The following is a 9,443-nucleotide window of genomic DNA, read 5'->3' as shown; positions in this document are numbered from 1 at the left end:
AGTTACCTGTTTCGCGCAACGACGATGCTCGGAAGGTTCTCGTCGCGCGGGTTGACGCCGTGGGAATCCCCAGAGAATCGACGTATGACGTAATGGCAAAGGAACGGCGTACAACCCTCTACTCCCTGTCCTTCCACTCGGAACCCTCCAACGCAACCCCTTGCTCGCCACCTCCGCGCCGCGGCGTCCTCTAACACAACGGCGATGTACGCGAGTACAATGGTGCGCCGGTAGCAACCGGAGGGCTCTGATTTTCTCCCTCGGTGCATCAGCGATAAACGCATTTAGCTTGAGAGAACTGCACGGCAGCAGCTTGCGCGCGGAGTTTTCAGCGGCTCGGCGCCGCGCGGTTTTGCGCAGCGCGCGCTGTTTCTCCGCCGCACCGCGTGCACTCGCATGCAGTTCCACCGACCTAAGTGGATTATGAACGTGAACGCGATCCGGGAACCGTGTTATTCCGCTGCAGTCAACACGAATCTGCAGTTGCGTGCATTTTTTTTTGCTTTTCGATCATCGGAGACGGACGGGCGAGCGGAGAGGCGGCCACGCGGTGCGAGCAAGCAACCAGCAACCCCTTCGGGGCGAGTTACGCACGCTCGATCGGCGCTCATTCTCTTCGTCCCCCCTCCTTCTCGCTTTTCGATATTTCTGCTGCGCCAGTTACTGACGTTTTGTCTTTGTTTCGCAGCGGCGGGATGAAAGGGAACGATTCGCTCTCGACTACAATACTTGATTCGCCGCGGAAAGTATTTTCCTTCTTGTGCCCCGAGCGAATAATTAAAATTTAGTTGAAACGGAATGGCCCCGCACTCCTCGAGTTTCATAATTTTACCTCGGTCTGCCTGCATTTCCCCGAAATCCTAAAAATGCTTCTATCAACCGCGATACCGGCGGTCGGTTGTTTCGTGCTCCGACGCAACGAGAAACTGCCCCGAGTGTTCCTCGTGAATAGAATCGCTGTATATTGTTGGAAAATTAAGTACGGAAACCCTAATAAAATCTTGGCGAATTCCGCGATTTTCTGGCTTCGCGAAACGTAAAATATCCGTCCGGTCGATGGACGGCAGTTGCAGGGTTTCTTGAGAGAAAAAAACGAAACGAGAAAGAGGAAGGTTCTGATTGCTGCTACCGGACAACCGCACGCTCGAGGGGAATCGATGATTATATGTATGTTCCACAGCTTCCTGTTATTTCAATTTACTTCTATACTTTTTATGGAGATCGTGTTTCACTATATCGCACAGCATCTTCCTTTTTCAATTGATTTATTGGTAACCGATAGAGTAAAAAATATTCCAGACAGAAATTATTTCTAAATATAAAATATACTAGTTATACAGTAGGTTTTAGTGAAGGATGAACTACTTAGCTTTTTCTATAAGCTTTTTAATCATTTTTATCTATGTAATTTGATTCACTAAGTACTCATATAAAAATATATTGTAGACTGTGACATATCATTTATTATATAACAATGAGAAAATTTTTAATACCCAAAAAATATTATGAGTAGCACACTGATTCAAAACATTGATATATTCATCAAAAAAAAGTACCAAAAAAAGGCCTTGGAGATGCCGGGGATCGAACCCGGGGCCTTTCACATGCAAAGCGAACGCTCTACCACTGAGCTACATCCCCGCGACGAGTACCTAGGATTTTTATGGCGTATAAGAGGAGTCTTACGTATCAGAACTACTCAAAAGTGTTTAATAATATTTATCATCTTCATCCTGAGACGTAAACACATTTGGTATCCCCACCAGTTTTGTAGTTTTTACAACACGAATGAAAAGCGATACTGTGCTACGACATACTGTAATACGAGGCAGAGTACAGTGCCTCGTATTAGTCATCTGATAACTGACTGTATGTACATATACATATACCACTTGATGAAGAAGAGCATATAGACGTTAACTCTCGTTCTATACCCGCATACAATACATTGTTGAAACAATTTTAATTATCTCTCTAGAGAGATATCACCTTCAGCAATGCAATATGTAATCCATGTATCATCATGTCATCCGTATAAAGACCTGTTACGCGAATCACGAGAGGATCGGAGGTAAAATCAATAGTCATCTATCGCAATTGCGGGCCATTATTGCTATGCATCCACGTGGGGCTGGAGTACGTGCCGAAGAATTACGAGGGTGGCTAAAAGTCACCCCCCGTCGCGTGACTTATACACTGGCGGTCTCTAATGAAGATCTATCGCTCGGTGCAGCGTCACTTTTGTCCTTTGCACACGGTGCTCGTGTTTTTTCGTGTCTCTTTTCGCCTTGAAAAATGTCCAACTTCCAAACTATACTTGTAACGCGACACGCTACTGAATCAACGTTGAAATTCGCCATAAAAATCCTCTTCACTGAACATTTATTATAGACTCGTGTTCAAAAGACCTCAACAGACCTGTTAACTTATAATCTACATTTTATTGGGCAGGGAAAAGCGATTTCTCAAAATCATTCTAGAAACATCTATCAGACCTTTCGACACCTCTCAACTATGCGTCAAGCAGGCGTTACACGCGCATGTACATAGAATGAGTAAAAGTGAAAGTAACCGTTCCCTGTGCTTTCTAAAGGCCAAGAGATGTTTATGCGCACGATACAGAATGGAGCATTATAATAAACGACGGGTTCTAGAGAGGAGAAAGAAGAAGGAAGTCTTTGGAGTGAACGAAAACCAGTAGTTTGATCGGTCGAGGGTACTTGTTGGCTGCTACGATTCATTGCGTGTTGATATATTCTTAATTACATGTGTAACGGTGTTGTTAAACCAGTCTGTAACTCGAGACGCGCTCCAACCGGCCAGGATATATCATAATGATTGCATTATATTTTTAACAAATGTGTACACGTTGTAACTTAGCGCGGTAGTAATACTTAAGCGTGAGTTAGAGACCATGTACGTTGGTTGTAAATAGGAATCAATTATTATAATTTTTTCCTCTTACAAAGGACGAGCTCATATCGCTGATAGAAAGCTAGATGGCTCAGGTGTGCATATATGTACATCGTGATTGATCAATCATAGATCTCCTCTCGCAATATCTTCGCCCTAGAGTCAATATTCCGTGATAACGTACTAACTCGCAATTCGATATCCCCCTTTTAAATTTTCTGTATGCCCAAAAACTTGATAAATCGTAACCCGATACGTGTAATGCGATATTTTAGAGGCAGACGAATAAGAACCGAGTATTCTTATCGTATAAATCCGAGAATCTCCCTCTTTGGAAGTCCAAAGGCAAACAGTAACGTGAGAATGATAGCACAGTGTTTTAAAACAATATGCCCGAGAGCATCTTGGAAAACAGAGTGAATCTTGGTAGCCCCATGCTCTTATTATAAAAACCACCCATCCTTTGTTGTTTATTCTCGAGAAACGAAGGAAAAGATAACTATTCCCCAGCAGATTCGAAACACTCATTATTATCTTACACCAACTGGTGTTCGAACGTAAATCCTCCGCTGTTACGAACCCCTTCGGCCCTCAAAAACCCCTTTGTTCCCCGAATCAGCCGACAAAGCACCTTCAGCTAGCCTCCTTCGTGTTTTACGCAACGCCAAGTAATATTGGCCTCGAACTCTTAATCCTTAATTTTCCAAGTCATTGGCCAGGCCCCCAGCAGGCTGTCGACTCGACATACTTGGCGTCCTTTGAGCATAACAATTAACGATATTAATCCCTGAAGCCTGAGAGAGCCACCCAGAGGCATACATCCTATTATACTTTTAACACCCAAAAGCGGAGTCTCGTAAACATTCTTTTAATCCCTCGGTAAGATCAGGATATACGAGGCAGTGGAAGAAGGAAGAAAGGAGACGGTCGTTGGCAATTAACGAGCCTAATTACAAGGAAACAGGCCGGACCGAAGAATCGCGTGCTCCCCAAAGAACCAGCCGTGCATATTTTATTCTTAGTATCCTTAAGTCGAGGATGAATGAAAGAAATAATCCCGAGATAACCCCGGAGGTTCCTGTTTACACGAAAGTAACCTGCAGCGGCAGCCCCCTTTTGTGCGCTCGTTCGAGAAAAGTTCTCTGTAAATACGCGCCGTCTTCGAGTTTTCCATTCCGGTATCAGCGGACTCGTTTCTTTACACACGGAAGATAAAGCGGGGGAATCGAGGAAGATAGGAGATAAGGCGCGTATATCTGCCGCGACGAAGCATCGCACTGACTCACATGCTCCTCGCGTGTCTATTCAACGTGACCAGATTTACTTAATCCCCCGTCGATAGATATGCATACATATGTACATGCGTTTCGTTACGGTGCAAGGTGAGAGAAAAAACATGTAGAATCGATGGAACGGCCTTGGGGAAGCGATAAGGAACCGTTCCCGTGAAATAGAGACGTGACATCCGATTTCGCGATCGTGCCGTATGCAAAACAGTCGGAGCCCTTTTTACGAGTCGATGCCGTGACGATACAACCGCGAGAACGACGGCCGCGTGAAAGACCTCCTGCCGCGGCAAGTGTCGGCAGCCGTTTCGTCGCAATTACGTGCCCGTTATCGGTTCCTTATCGGCGACGCTAAGTCAACCCGACGTTAATCCATTCGTCGATACGTCCCGCGAGTAATCTGACTATAACGAACGACTGTGCCGTGAATAATCGTCTATCCGCTAAAATCGTTCACGTTTTATTCTTTTCGTTTTATCGTCACAGCTGTGCTTATTGCGTAGACGTTGTCACGCTTGCTTCTTATTTAGTTGAGGACCGATTATCTTATCGGGGCTACTACTTCGATTCTAGCTTGGAGAAAATGTCAGCTCGGAATGGGAACATAAAGAGATCGTTCGAATTACCTTCGTATCGATCGGTTCTAGGAATTGCGCAATAAATCCGATGGTACTCGGTCGTAACGGTGCTTCGACGGAATTCTCACGCAAAAGGGAGAAAAGGGAATACGAATGACACCCTTTCTGTGCTAGGCTTTCCTGTTTCCCGAAAAGGATCGCTTCACCGAAATCACCGGCAGTCTAGGAACGTGCTGCCACAGCGGAATCCTATCGCCCGTTTACCTGGAAACCCAGTTCCAGTTTGCTGACGGAAGTCCCTGTAACCCCTTCGAAAGCTTGTGTTCCATTCTAGGTATCGACCTAGGAAACCGGATCGTTAGCGGTATCTCAGAGTCAGGCGTAGCCTTGTAATCTAATTATTGGGTCACTGCTAATTATTAGTGTATTAAAATTTGGTTGGATACAATAAGAGTGTATTTAATAGGGTATAGTGGAAATGAAACTTTCATGGGCCCTCTACCAGCCTCGATACGATTAATTAAGCCAGCGTGAAACGTCGAGAAGCGACTGTAAAAAAATTCGCCATGCTTATCAAAGTTGACAGTGCACGAATAGATAAATACGTGGCGAAGATAGGGACGACCCTTTACTTTACACTCTCGAAACTCATTCACCGATTTTCTCTGTCATTTTTTCAACCCTAAATTTCATTCCCAGAATCCGTTTCCGCCGCGTGGCTGCTTGTAAAATCAGCACATCCGGGTGTCAAAGCGATGTCACCCGAACGGGTACGGCGGGTACGCATCAGTTTAAAATTCGATCAATGGGTGATACCAAGCGTGAAACACTTTTAGGGTTGAAACTTTAAAGGCCAGCTCGCGAAAGAGCAAATCGCAGTTACAACCGTGAAACTGGGGGGTGGTGGCGACGCGTTGTGGGAACTCTGTGTCGAGTGCAGCCGGAACCAAAAGGATATTCATTTCGAACCCCTCGCACGTTCCAATATCCTTCCTTTTGCCACGACATTTGTCGGTGAATGGAAAAATCTTCAAACCCCTTCGTGGTAAAAAAGACAGAAAAAAAGAGAAGAGTAAACATACCTGCTGCAGTTGAAAACGATTGTCGTTCGCGTGTTGAAATTTATGTCCATCGTTCGCGTACTCTTTTCTAAATAAATTCAACAATCTCTGTCTATCGTTCCTCTATTTTTTTCTGAATTAATTGAACAATTTATCCTTCTTGACAGGGTACAATCACGATGCTTGAAATTCGTTTGCAGATACAGTAGGCTATTCTGTATCTCAAAATTCAGGAAATTCCTGGCACAGGTATTCCCTCGTAGATGCCGAGTTATAATTGCAACGTCAGCGATGGTGATATGCAAATGGCAAGTGACAAATTTCGGCAGGCCGACGCTACGAGATTCTACGGAAGAACATGTGTGAAATTTTTCACGCGCTGATTAGCGCGACAGGTACGGGTCAATCACGTGGCTCCTGTAACGACCCAAAAATTCACAGGTCCCATGTCAACCGGGGCAGGACGATCGCGTGACAGGGTGATTTTGTAACGCAAACAAAAACGTTGGCGCGGGACGAGTGCATTACGATTACAAGAGAGAGACGTTGCCTGGCAACGGATCCACGCCCGTGTAATTCATTTTGGGGAACGTGTATGCAAGCCCCTATTGCACTCACCCTCGCGCAATGCACTCCTGCCACTCTTCGCTCCTCGCCGATGCACACAAACGATAGATGCACCCAACTGACCGACGGACGGAATCGTAGTGATCTGATTTTAAACCAATCAACGGCGGTTTCGCGCTCAATTTACAATCAGCCCCGATTCGAATCATTCGTTATACGCGACGTCCAACTGCAAGCGGCCCTAATGAAAATATTTTAATCGATTGCCGTACAATTGCCGAGTTCGTTCCTCTCGTCGCGAGCTCGACCGAGGCTGCCCCCTAGATAGATTTATAAGCGGACAAAGGGTTTCGCGATATCCGGTTAAAGCCCACAAAGACAACAAAATGCATTTCAATTTAAATGGTAAACGATGAAACGTAATTATAGAGAATTACCGTTACCGACTACGCCGTTATTTGCCCTGTCGGAAAATACGCGCGCTTATTATGGATATTGTTCGGAGGCGATTCAAAGTTAGCTAGACACTCGGTGAGCCACTTAAGAGCAAAATTATGATAATTGCTCGAGCTAAAACCCCGGCTCGATCTATAGAAAGACGACTATTTATTTTCGTGAATCCGTCGCGGAATATAATGGCATTAATATACACGATAATTTACGGGCGACGACACCTGCGCGCAATAAAGTAAATCTAGCTTTTCATTTCATTGTTCCGCGGTCTCCCCTCGACGTTCACCGCTTCGATCACACACCACATTAGCCGACAATAAAAGCATCGACGATACACTAACGAACGATCGCATACATGAATTTTTAATAAATCCTTCGGGGCTCTATCGCGGACAAATTGTGCCAAAACCTTTTCCTACCGCAAGATCGAATAAATTAGCCATAACCCCGTTCGTTCCACCAAATTACATAATCCATTATTTGGTAATGCGACAACTATTGGCGGTTAACCACATTGGGGATAACAGACACTTGTGTATTAATTGGAAAATTTGAGTATTTGAAAATTTGAATGTTTAAAAATTTGAATATTTAAAAATTTGAAAATTTGACAGTTTGAAAATTTGAAAACTTTCATGTTCAACTTGACAAGTAATTACATTCGACTTAATCAGTAAATATAATATTCTTGCGAAATGACTAGTATCTCCATAATAAACTATCCTCTACGCCACTTTGACTCTACTAATTCCAGCCTTAGGAGTTACAAAGTGTAGCGCGGAATACTTACAAGGTAACACAGCGAAACAACGGTTCGCGCTCCAACTAATGATTCCATTTAACTTATCAGCCTCCGACAAGCATCTGGCCACCCCCTCGAGCAAACTACCCGTCGCTATCAGGCAGCGATCGCTCCGCCACGTGAACTCTGATTAGAAGGTGAAGAATGCCCCGCGTAATTCACAGAGACTATTATGCCACGAACACCGGTCGAAATTTCTCGGTAGGTGAGCCGAGGTTCGCGCGGAAACGCAGGATGCGTGCGTGCGTCTGGCGCGTGCGTGCATATGCGCGGGCTTGAATTGCGTGAGGTTCGCGCTTTAATTTAGCAAAGTACCTTGTCCGTTCCGCTCGGCGAAAGTGCACAGGGGGTGCACCCTAGGTGGATGCGATCCTTCACGCACCCGTTGCGCAACGCGAGCAGCCGCGTCCAGGTGAGAACGCGGCGAGGACCAGCACGTGGACAACTGCGAGCATTAATGAGTTCGTCCTCGTCGCGATCAGCTCGAGCCGGAAACGGGGAACGATTATCAGGAAAAGGAGGAACGAGGCGCGCATTCTTTGCCTTCTGCCGCGAGAACCGGCGAGGTTACAAGGTGGTCTCGAGCCGACAGTCACGGTGAATTTTCACGCACTCGTGATCTCTAATTTCTTGTAAAAAAAGAACCGCCGTAAAGACGTTGTAAAAACTGTCGTAAAAGTCTGCTCGAAGCGGCGGGGGCACCGGGGATGTTAATTAGAGGCTGTTTACAGCGGTTAGTCGCGCGGGGATATTAACGGCGCAATCGATGCGTTCTAATTGGTACAGTTTCAGCGGAGTATCAGCCTCGCAATATTCGTAGCTCATTTTCCGGGTAATTTCTATCGAGGAGGTGTGCGTCTGTTAGAGCTGACTCGAGGTAATGGTAATACAGGGTTACGTTTGCCATCGGATCGAGGCAGTTTGAAACGAGACCCGAATTCATTTCCTGCGCCGCGCGATTACTTCCTGCGCGCTATTGATAGCGCAAACGGCTGCTGTGAATAGCTTCAAAGTAAACCTGTACCATCACAGAAACCATCTTAGGTTGATCGATACCTGATCGGGTATAAATCCAGCCAGATCGACCGTCCTCCGGACACGTTTGAGTGGCAATAGTTTCTAGGACTGTCAGATTTTCGGGCCGCTAACGCAATATCGTATCAGGGCCGATATCGATCGAAGATTAGCATCTGGCCGGCCGCAAAGGGAGATTAGCTAGATCGATCACACATGCTGAACCAATTCCTCTGGTCAGCTGCTCATCAATACCAGTAATGGTGCTACGGCCCCCTCTCCGCTGCTCCTCTTCCTTCCTGTGTCTATATTGTATATACGTATACGTCCCTGTATTCCTCTAATAGGCATATAATCGTTATGCATATACAATACAAGCGCTCATCGACGTGTGTGGGGATTCCTGTTCATATATTTATACATATACATATGTACATACATTAGGTACACACATGGACAAACGATACGTGTACACCGGCTGTAATTATGTATCAGGGTACGCCTGTGTTTGTGTACATAATATAGCACCATGTAGAAACTCGGCGTATACATACACACATTTACATATCTACCGCGACACATGGTACGATTGCATATGCAAACCTGTTTGCACCAGCCGATACATCGTGCAAGCTCGATGCAAATTTCAATGAATCTCACTTTTCGCTTTTCACCCTGCCGCGCACCAGGTGGATCCTTCGTTCGCCAAGCGTCTTCGAAATCCCTCTCGAGGCACTCGTCTCGAGGAAAACCTCGCCAAAAGTGTTTC

At 45.6% G+C, this 9,443-nt stretch overlaps 1 non-coding gene across 1 annotated transcript; it reads right to left on the bottom strand.

The window, feature by feature from the left end:
* Positions 1-1,569: 1,569 nt before the first annotated feature.
* On the bottom strand, positions 1,570-1,641 carry Trnaa-ugc (transfer RNA alanine (anticodon UGC)). The gene has a single exon. It is a non-coding gene; the product is annotated as a tRNA-Ala (tRNA).
* Between the last annotated feature and the right edge of the window lie 7,802 nt (positions 1,642-9,443).

The sequence above is a fragment of the Calliopsis andreniformis genome, chromosome 6 (genome assembly GCF_051401765.1).
Source record: "Calliopsis andreniformis isolate RMS-2024a chromosome 6, iyCalAndr_principal, whole genome shotgun sequence".
NCBI lineage: Eukaryota > Metazoa > Arthropoda > Insecta > Hymenoptera > Andrenidae > Calliopsis > Calliopsis andreniformis.
The sequence above is the reverse complement of the archived record's forward strand: the minus strand, read 5'-3'. Positions and strand labels throughout refer to the sequence as shown.